General features: G+C 33.0%; 1 pseudogene across 1 annotated transcript; it reads left to right on the plus strand.

Annotated features, from left to right (window-relative positions):
• Window positions 1-4,000: 4,000 nt before the first annotated feature.
• On the plus strand, window positions 4,001-6,212 carry LOC143571514 (chaperone protein dnaJ 20, chloroplastic-like; annotated as a pseudogene). Its single transcript, XR_013142111.1, has 2 exons — window positions 4,001-4,567; window positions 5,393-6,212. The product of XR_013142111.1 is annotated as a chaperone protein dnaJ 20, chloroplastic-like (transcript).
• Window positions 6,213-9,447: the final 3,235 nt, after the last annotated feature.

A 9,447-nucleotide genomic window follows, 5' to 3' on the forward strand; every position in this document is an offset into this window, starting at 1 on the left:
ACCGTCAAAACCATATTATCAATTGTGTTATAGCATAGTTAGATGGATTTTATTAACTATTTAAAGGTGTATAAATGTCACGTTTATAATTACCATTCAAGAAGAATTGATGCTAAATATAATCAATTATTGGGTCGATTGTGGTTTTTCAACATTGCATAAAGTATATATTTAGGTGTGCATATATGTAATCTGATGACATTATACTCAAGATTATTGTCTATATGTATATTGATCATCATCTTTTAAACATTGTTACACGAAAAATTACATTAGGTTCATATTATCAATCATATGTAGTACACGTAGTGAAACATGAAGAAGATACATTTTATAAGTCATAAAACGTGAAAATTTTATAATTCATAAATTGTTTACTTTGTCTAATACATTAATTTTCATGGTAAGCGAGACCTTAAAGTGATGATTACAAATTCGAAAATACTTCTTTGTATACAAAATTTGTATCATATGTTGCGTTTAATATGAAGACACCTTTCGGACATGCAATCATCCTATTACCAAATTGTGTTTGTCGTATTTCGGACTACAATTGTATCACATGTTTCGTTTTGATTTGACATGAGGCAATCATCGAATACATATGGGTCATTTTAAAAAATTGTGACTTTGGTTCATTTCAAAACAACTTCAATAAAAACTAATATAGCCTGAAAGGCTTGACCTTGCATTTAAAACAACTCGGTTTATCATCATCAATGAATCTTTTAGATTTATTATATGGTATGTTAAAATACACGTAATTTCAATCATGAGAAGTATTTTAAGAATCACAATTAAAATATCATACATGATTTATTTAATTTATTTTTACCTTTCATTTTGTTTACCTTTTTTTAAATAATAGAACTTATTTATTTTTGTCATTTGACAAATCTCGTGTAATACACGGGTTCAAAAGCTAGTATATAATATATATAAGGAAGACTTATTATTCTTGTTTTTAACCTTTAAAAATTAGGTGAACGAGTGGATTTATGATTTACGGGGGTGTGAATCAACAAAGTCTAGAAACAGTTGAAGAGAATATGAACGAAGTTAATTGTGACTTGTGGTGTGCCATAATCTAGGTAAAATAAGTTTACTTTGTGTATCCTAAATTGTTGATCTTTAAAGTTATTATAACCAAAATCCATAAAAGATATTACTTTAGTAATTTTTTTAAGGGAATATCTCATAAAATAGTAACCAACTTTCAAAAGTATTTTAATTAGGTCACTCATGCATATTTTTCTCAGATCGGGTCACTAAATCTTCAAATCGAGTCTCACCGATTATTTTGTTTGTTAAGAAAGAAATGGAGGATAAGATGTGGGGGTCGGAATTTGCAATATATGTAGTTATATTTTTAAAAAATAAAAAAAAGTTAATTATATTAAAATTCAAAAATAAAAAATAAAATTCACGTCACCACTTAACGTCAACATAAAAAAAAGATAAAAAGATTTCCTAAATTAAACAAAAAATAAAAACGTTAAAAAAATATGTTAAAACCTTTAATTTAATAAAATATGAAAGTTGTGTGACCTAATTGAAACACTTTTTAAAGTTGAGTGACCTAATTGGAACACTTTTAAAACTTGATTACTATTCTATGAAATTGCCCCAACTTTGGCTATTCTAGACACCTGGGTGAATTCGGTTAAGATGAAGTTCGCTAACAAGAGCTTAGTGAAAGCTATTGTCATGTCTACTTAGTGGATTCAGTGACGTTTCTTGAATAATATTAGAAGGAAACGATTATTGATAACATAATTAATTTTCTTATGTGGTTTGTCAATAGGACAGAAAGTCCATTACCTAAGTCAGGTGGTCACAGCACCCCATCTTGTACATATAAATTTTCACTAAACTAGCTAGTTATTTTCACTGTTGTAACATTCAGTTCAAAATTAAACAAATAAACACATAAAGTTGAGCATAAAATGAGTAAAAAGTTAATTTAAAAAAAAAATACAAGCACATTTACACATGAATACAGGATACAATTTTCGGCCCTCTCTCCACACCGTCATTGACCACCCTCCTTTATCCCGAGTGGGGTCACCACACTAGCGGGGACACCATCTAGTAAGGCCGTCAAGAGAGGTGTGGTGTTCCCCAGGCCCTGTGGTGCCATCTATCCACATCAGATGAGAGTGGAGTGCTAGACAAGTACACCACATGGTCTAATTATACATGCATATCTGCTAATATACGTACACGAATACATGTAATGGACATAGGTGTGCATATAGACAAATATGGGTAAACATCAATCGCTGAATTGGTTCTCCAATCTTGGGTCCAAAGTTATTTGTTTGATTTGACTTTGAAACTCTGTCCACATTATACGTGTTAACGTGTGATATGGATTGCCTCATTTTACGTGGATATATAAAATGGTCTAGAAAATAATAACATTAGTAATTAGTTATGGCTTATTTTTCTTTCCTAAAAATAATCAGAGAAGTCCTCGTTTTCTAATCATGCATATTGACTAAATATTATAAGTACGTTATTATTTATGCATGTCGCATATGTCAACGGTTCGGTATGCAAGGTTGTCTTTAGAGAGACCGAAATAAAATAAAAGGCTTTGGGGCCAAAAATAACAATTATACATTTATTTTTTGGATTAATGTATGTGATTTAAGTTGCATTTAAATTAAATTATGTCTGAGAGTATGTGAGAAGCTGTATTACTTATGTTTTTACAAAAAATGATGATATTATCTTGATTTATTTGGAGTGAAAGATGAATATCTTTTTTATAACGTCTCGTTTTTGGACATCGCTTTAGGCTACCAAAGAAGTTGAGTTGGCCTTGTCGGTATGTGTATGTCTAATGATGACGTTTGTAATTTTATATAGGATACATATACTTACTAAAAATCATATTTAGATACTTCATTTTTCACTTATCAGAGAACATCGAATTGAAATTTCATAAACAATTTACCCGTTTAATTTTATAGAATTAACTCCTAAGTTTAGGCCAGAATGTTGTTTTTATAACAAACCATAAATTAACAAAGAGAAAGTGAGTTTTCATCTTACATCGATCGATGGAGGAAGAAAAATAAAACCATTACACCTTGATAAAATTAAGAAAATGAGTTTTTGAGTCAAACTTGTACAATAGAAAACAAAAATAATAAACATATAGTATCAATATGCTACCAATAACATAAATAATTTTTAAAATATCATATAAAAACAAAAATATCCAAAGCTCATCACAAGTAAAGGCAACATGCCCCTAATATAAAGTTATGATAAATTTATATCGTCATCTAAAAACCCTTAGCCTGATTCTACATCTCCATGGAGTTATATCCCATATCATGTTATAAAAAAGGTTCAAATCTATAAAATCCCACCTAATTCGTTCATCCTAAGTTAATTTAGATCTTTCTCTACTTTTCCTGCACTCCAAAGCGAGGGCCTATGTGGCTCAAACTAGTATCATCATATATCTCCTCTTCATATTCTCAAACTATCTCAATATATATTTTCTCATTTCACCACTAATTATAATCAGTATAATATTTATAGTAAGTAAAAGTAATTCTAAATCTTCTCAAAACACTAAATAATTTTTTCCCCAATTTAACCGTATCAAATTTACAAATACGGGAAAAAGAGATTGACGTTGTGACTTGTAATTTTCTTATGGAAATGTACTAAAATGTAGATATATATCGTGTTACATCTAAAAAAGAAAAGGTTAAGGTGTCTCTATCTTTTAATCCTCTCCTTTCATGAATACTACGAGTAATAAAATAATCTCAACGCATTGAAATTGCTCTATCAAAGTATCAATCAACATAACATATTTAATAAAATAACCCCAATAACCTACACTTAAAATATTTTAATAATTTAACATACCATCAAGTCATACAATATATGAAGATTAAACCTAGGTAAGTAGTTGTTTTGTGTCAGATTAAACCTAGTTGTTTCATATATACAACCTAAACAAAAACACACTCGTGTGCATAATACGTGCCCCCAACCCATAAATAACCCTTTATATCTTCCAATCCCATTCCTCCATCTCACCTCCTCAATTTCGTCACCAAATTAACTCATCATCATCATCATCATCATGTGTTGCAGCCATGGATTCATCTCCAGACTCCCAACCACGCCTCCACCACTCGTTTCCCCACGAACCCATCTCCCAATCTCACCCACAATTCGAATATTACCTCTAACACCCACAGCTGGCTCGAGATCTTACCGAACACAATCGGTTAAAGACAGCGGCGCCTCGGTGTCGGAGACAATTAAGGATGAGTTGAGTTTCTATGAGTTGTTGGGGTTGTCGGAGACGGTGACGTATGTGGAGATAAAGCAGGCGTACAAGCAGTTGGCCAGGAGGTACCACCCGGATGTGTCGCCTCCCGGTCGGGTGGATGAGTATACCCAGAAGTTTATTCGGGTTCAGGAAGCGTATGAGACGTTGTCGGATCCCGATAGGAGGGCGGTCTATGATCGGGATATGGCTATGGGGATTCACTTTGCCTTTAGTTCGAGAAATCAATTGTGCAATCAAGAGGTATTTAATACTTTAATTTTAGTTTGTTGATCATATTTAATGTTGATCATGCTTAATGTTTTACTGTCAATTTGATAGATTTTTAGGTGCTAATTAGTTTTTATTATTATTTTTTTATTGTGTTCTTTGGAGATGTAAATATTGTGAACTAGCTAGTCTAGGAAATATTTATCAATTATGCATCAAAGTATACGGGGTTGTTATACAAACACTGTTGCAAAATGTACACCAGCCTTCATGTTATATCATATAATATGTATAATGTGACATCAACAGAGTGTCACATCATACGAGCTGTATGATAAAGCTAAGATGGTCATACGGGCTAGTCAAGAACATCGTATGGGCCTTATGATTCGTCTCTCAAACGGCCGATATGACCACTTTTTGTATGGCATGCATCTCATATGACCGTTTCCCCTTGTCATACAACTTGTGTGACACATTAGTGATTTCATGATAATATATCAAGATAATATACTAGTGGTGTTCCTTTGGATACAACTAGTGATATACCAATGATAGGTGTCTCTATATCGTGGAAAAGTTGGGAAGACATTTGGATGGTGATAATGAATAATGATGATGATGAGTCTATGGTTCTGAGACCCTTTAATGGCCACACAATTTGTCAATTAAAACTTGCCTAAAACCTAAAAAAAACTGTCTTTATGCACCAAGAATCCAAGATCCTCCCTAGCCGTCTAGATTTGTTAATTGAGACTAATGTCTTTCAATCTTTATTCTCTGCATACCATTAACCAAATAAGACTTAGTTTTGTTTGGTTTCATATGAACTCATGTTTTTACTATATTATGATGTAGAAAATGGAAAAAGTTGAATGGAGAGGTCAATGGCAAAGTCAACTATCCGAGCTAAGAAAAAGAAGCACGAATAAGAAACCGGGAGTAACATGTCATGGGCAGCACGTATGCGAAGGGAAAGAAGCCAATCTTCGTTATGATTATTAACGAGTATGGGGATTTCATGTATATATTGACACTACTGATTGTGTATATGTATGCTTTATCAAGCAACTGCATCCATCGGTAAGTGATGAACTGTATAAAAAATTAGCTATAGGTAACACGCCCGGTTATATAGTTATAAGTTAAACTGTGTGAAATTAATAATATTTGGTTGCTTTCATGGTGGTTGCTTTCAGCCAGTGGACATTATGGACCCATCGGGTTTGAATTATTTTCGTTCAATTATTAGTATGTTAAGTTGAGTTGTTGGTAATTCTTGATGGGGTCGTGCATATCAATATGTGGGCCTTTTTATTTCATGTATCACCAAAAATGTAGGTTGCAAGAAGCCAAGAAAGTAACATTTTAGCGTCTATGTCCACTATTTCAAGATTTTTATTTATTTAATTTTTTTAAAGGCTGGTACACATTAAATTTGGCCTCCCGTAGCGGGTTGTGACCACAATCACTGTTCTGCCCCGTGACCACCATTTATGTCGCCTTCTTCAAGATCGATTACTGGTAGTCAGTTGTTCGTTTCTAGTGTTTGGTTGACTATTTGACTGCTTTGCTATCGGTCTCTGGCAGCCCAACTTATCTATCTACTGCTGATGGATTGATTTGTTTCACTATGATCACAATTATCTTTTTTTGTTGTGTTGGAACATTTGTTAAAAAAATAGGCGAGTTTGTACGTTCCCCTCTACTAAATGTACTCTCTTACTTGAGAAACTTTTTTTGATGAGGGTGGGCTCACCAAGTTTATGAGAGGGATACATTTGTCTGCATATTAAGTTGAAATCCAGAAAGCTGGGGTACATTTATCTGCACGCGTCGCTAAAAGAATCAAAGAAATTCGGATTGTGTTTCAACAAGAATTAAAGAATTTTAGGCTGTGTTAAAAAATATATTTGTTAGTATAAATGAAAATTTTCAATAGTAGTTGCTTTTCATTTTATGTTAAAGAAAGAAAATTAGAATGCTTTTGTTTTCAGTATAAATGAAAAGTTCTATTCACAGTTGCCTTTTTTATTTATGAGAAAGTATTGGGAGCTCAAAAGCGGTGCAAGTGCCTTTTGTTAACATGGACTGTTAAACAAATGGAGTTTTCTCGTACGTGTTCGCTCATTAAGAAAATGAATGTATTCATGTTCGTTCGTTAACATATAAATGAACTGTTCATGCACGTAAACGAACGAATATATATGAACAAACATAACTGCGCGAAACCAATTCAGAATAGTCGAGAACAGCAATCTGTTTAGCTTAGAAAGTTAACTTGATTAAATTGTAACAGCAATCTGTTTAGCTTAGAAAGTTAACTTGATTAAATTGTAATTGATGATATTTTAATTCCAAAAAACCTAGACGAAATAGTAATGGATCTACAACCACCATTAAAATAAATAATGAAAAAAAGACATAGTTGAATCAACTATGAGTTAGTAAAGTACTTGAAAGAAAGTGTTGAAAAGGACTCATAAGTGTTAAATACTTTTTGATGGTGGGAAGTGAATAGTCCTAGATTCCCGTTTCTCTCCGTAAGGGTTAGAAATTTGTTTGCCATTTCGTGTCAATGGTGGCTTTGAAATACTTTTTAGCACTGACTAGTGTTTTACTAGGTGCGTTGTGTCGGGCAGGTTGGATAACGGGCAGGATAAGTCAGATATGCTATGCACCCCTGGCTTTGAAGTGGTGGACTACTAATGGGTTTGGTGGATTAACATATAAAAAATTAAAATATTTAAGACAACATTTATTTGATTGTTAAAACCCGAGTGTTGATAAATCTCTGGGTATAAAAACCAAGTATTATGACGACGAGTCGACGCGAATACGGTCAGTATCGATTACGATCTTTAAGGTATAAGTAATGTTGGAAAAACCTAAGCGTTAAAACATTAAAAATAAACTAACATATAAAAAGACAACAAATAAGCAAATGTTACACTTAGGGGTGTTCAGAAAATCCGAAATCCGAACTGAAATCAAAACCCGAATAAATCGATCCAAATCCGAATAACTAATAATGGATTCGGATCGGATTCGGATGTGGTTTCTAAAAATTTTGAGTTTGGATTTTCAGATATCCATTTTATATGAATAAAAAACATTTGTTTTTAGTATACGGAAATTCTATAGACACCATTGGTTCTTCTAAAAACCCACCATCAATTTTTCTTATTATGTTTTTCTTTTTTCTTTTTTTTTTCTTTTTGTTTCCCTTTTTTGTTGTTAAGTTTTAAAAATAAAGATGTGTTTTTTTTTGGTTTTTTGATTTATTATTAGTAAATAGTTGTTATTAACAATCAGCTCGATATTAGTAGTTCGTTCAATAAACATGTATATAAACCAAAACAATAAACACAGAGATACATCAAACCAAAACATATATTGTATACGAAACAACGAGTTCGTACATAATAAAACAAAATATACAAATCTATATAAACGGGGTGTCGTCGGTATCGTCGCCAGGGGGAGTAAACGTCGCATCATGAACATCGATGTGGTCGTCGCCCCAGCGTCTGTCGTGTGATCCCTGTCCGACGTTTTCCACGTTGTCACCTTTTCCATGTCTTACGCCCGACGTGCTCTCCTTGTGGTCAAAACTAGTTGGGGGTGGTACCTCGTACCTAATACCACGCTGAGCGGCACCTAGGTAACTAATGAACAAGCTCATCTAACGTTGCATCTGTAGCATCCTCCGCTGCGTCTCTAGCATCCCCCGCTCCATGAGCTGTAACCTGGCGTCAGTGCCGGAATCCAAACGCACCACGCGATACGTACGGGGAATGTGCTGCGGGAAGGAGAAGCAAATAAGGAGAAGTAAAAATGAATTGGTTTAGCAATTTATTTCCAGACTCTAATCTCGCTTTCTTATCGCTAATTGAGCTCCACCAGATCCGCAACTCACCATCTGGTAACTGGTGTATGCTCAGCGTGTAAATTTGAACCCGTACCTCCGTCACCGTGCATAGACCGAGCGCCACGGCTAACTCCTCCATAGAGAGGTGATCTCGTCCCCGAACATGTGGAAAAAATTCTCCGCGTGATGAGTATCTGCACTTGGATGCCTCATCGGTATCACATCCGTACCCGCCGCGCGCAGTCTGATAATATAATATAATATAATATAATATAATATAATATAATATAATATAATATAATATAATATAATATAATATAATATAATATAATATAATATAATATAATATAATTAGCTTTAGAGCCCGTGTAACACACGGGATGATCTAAATAATTAAGTTAAAAATAAAATAATAAATAATGTATATAGAAAAATGTATTACATCTATGCTTGTATCATTATACATAAATTGATTTTATTTATATCAAAAAATGATTTTTTTCAAAAATAATAAAATTAATAAAAAAAACAATACACGTGTAAAAACATACCCAATAACACTCCAACTATTGAAACTTTATTCTCATCATCATATATGTATAATCGAAAGAAATTTGGTTATGAACCAATTTCGGAAAATACTTCAAATATAATAATAGTTTTGAGCTACACCATGAAAAAGATATTGTATTAGGGCTTCTCTACTTAGCCAATTGACAAAAAGAAAATTACAGATAAACCTGTTTAATGTAAGGTCCCGTTACCGGTGCCTTACTTTGGACGTTGGATTTACTCATAAACACAGTTCTATTATCAGAGTTAATTAAAACTTTCGCGGAATATTAAATCTTCAACCATAATATATTACATAACTTTCAAAAATTGTCTTATCAAACGTTCATAGTCGTTTAAAAATAAAACATAGTCTCAAAACATCATAACATTTTCTTGAGATGCCAGTATCTTCAATTCCATGCCATGTGTCTTCATCAAGCGAATTGCCTCAATCTACTCACGTGCGTGCATACTAAAAGTCAGCTAC

Source organism: Bidens hawaiensis, unplaced genomic scaffold, assembly GCF_021521415.1.
Source record: "Bidens hawaiensis isolate Kalapana, Puna unplaced genomic scaffold, B.hawaiensis_p1.1 tig00001336_1, whole genome shotgun sequence".
Taxonomy (NCBI): domain Eukaryota; kingdom Viridiplantae; phylum Streptophyta; class Magnoliopsida; order Asterales; family Asteraceae; genus Bidens; species Bidens hawaiensis.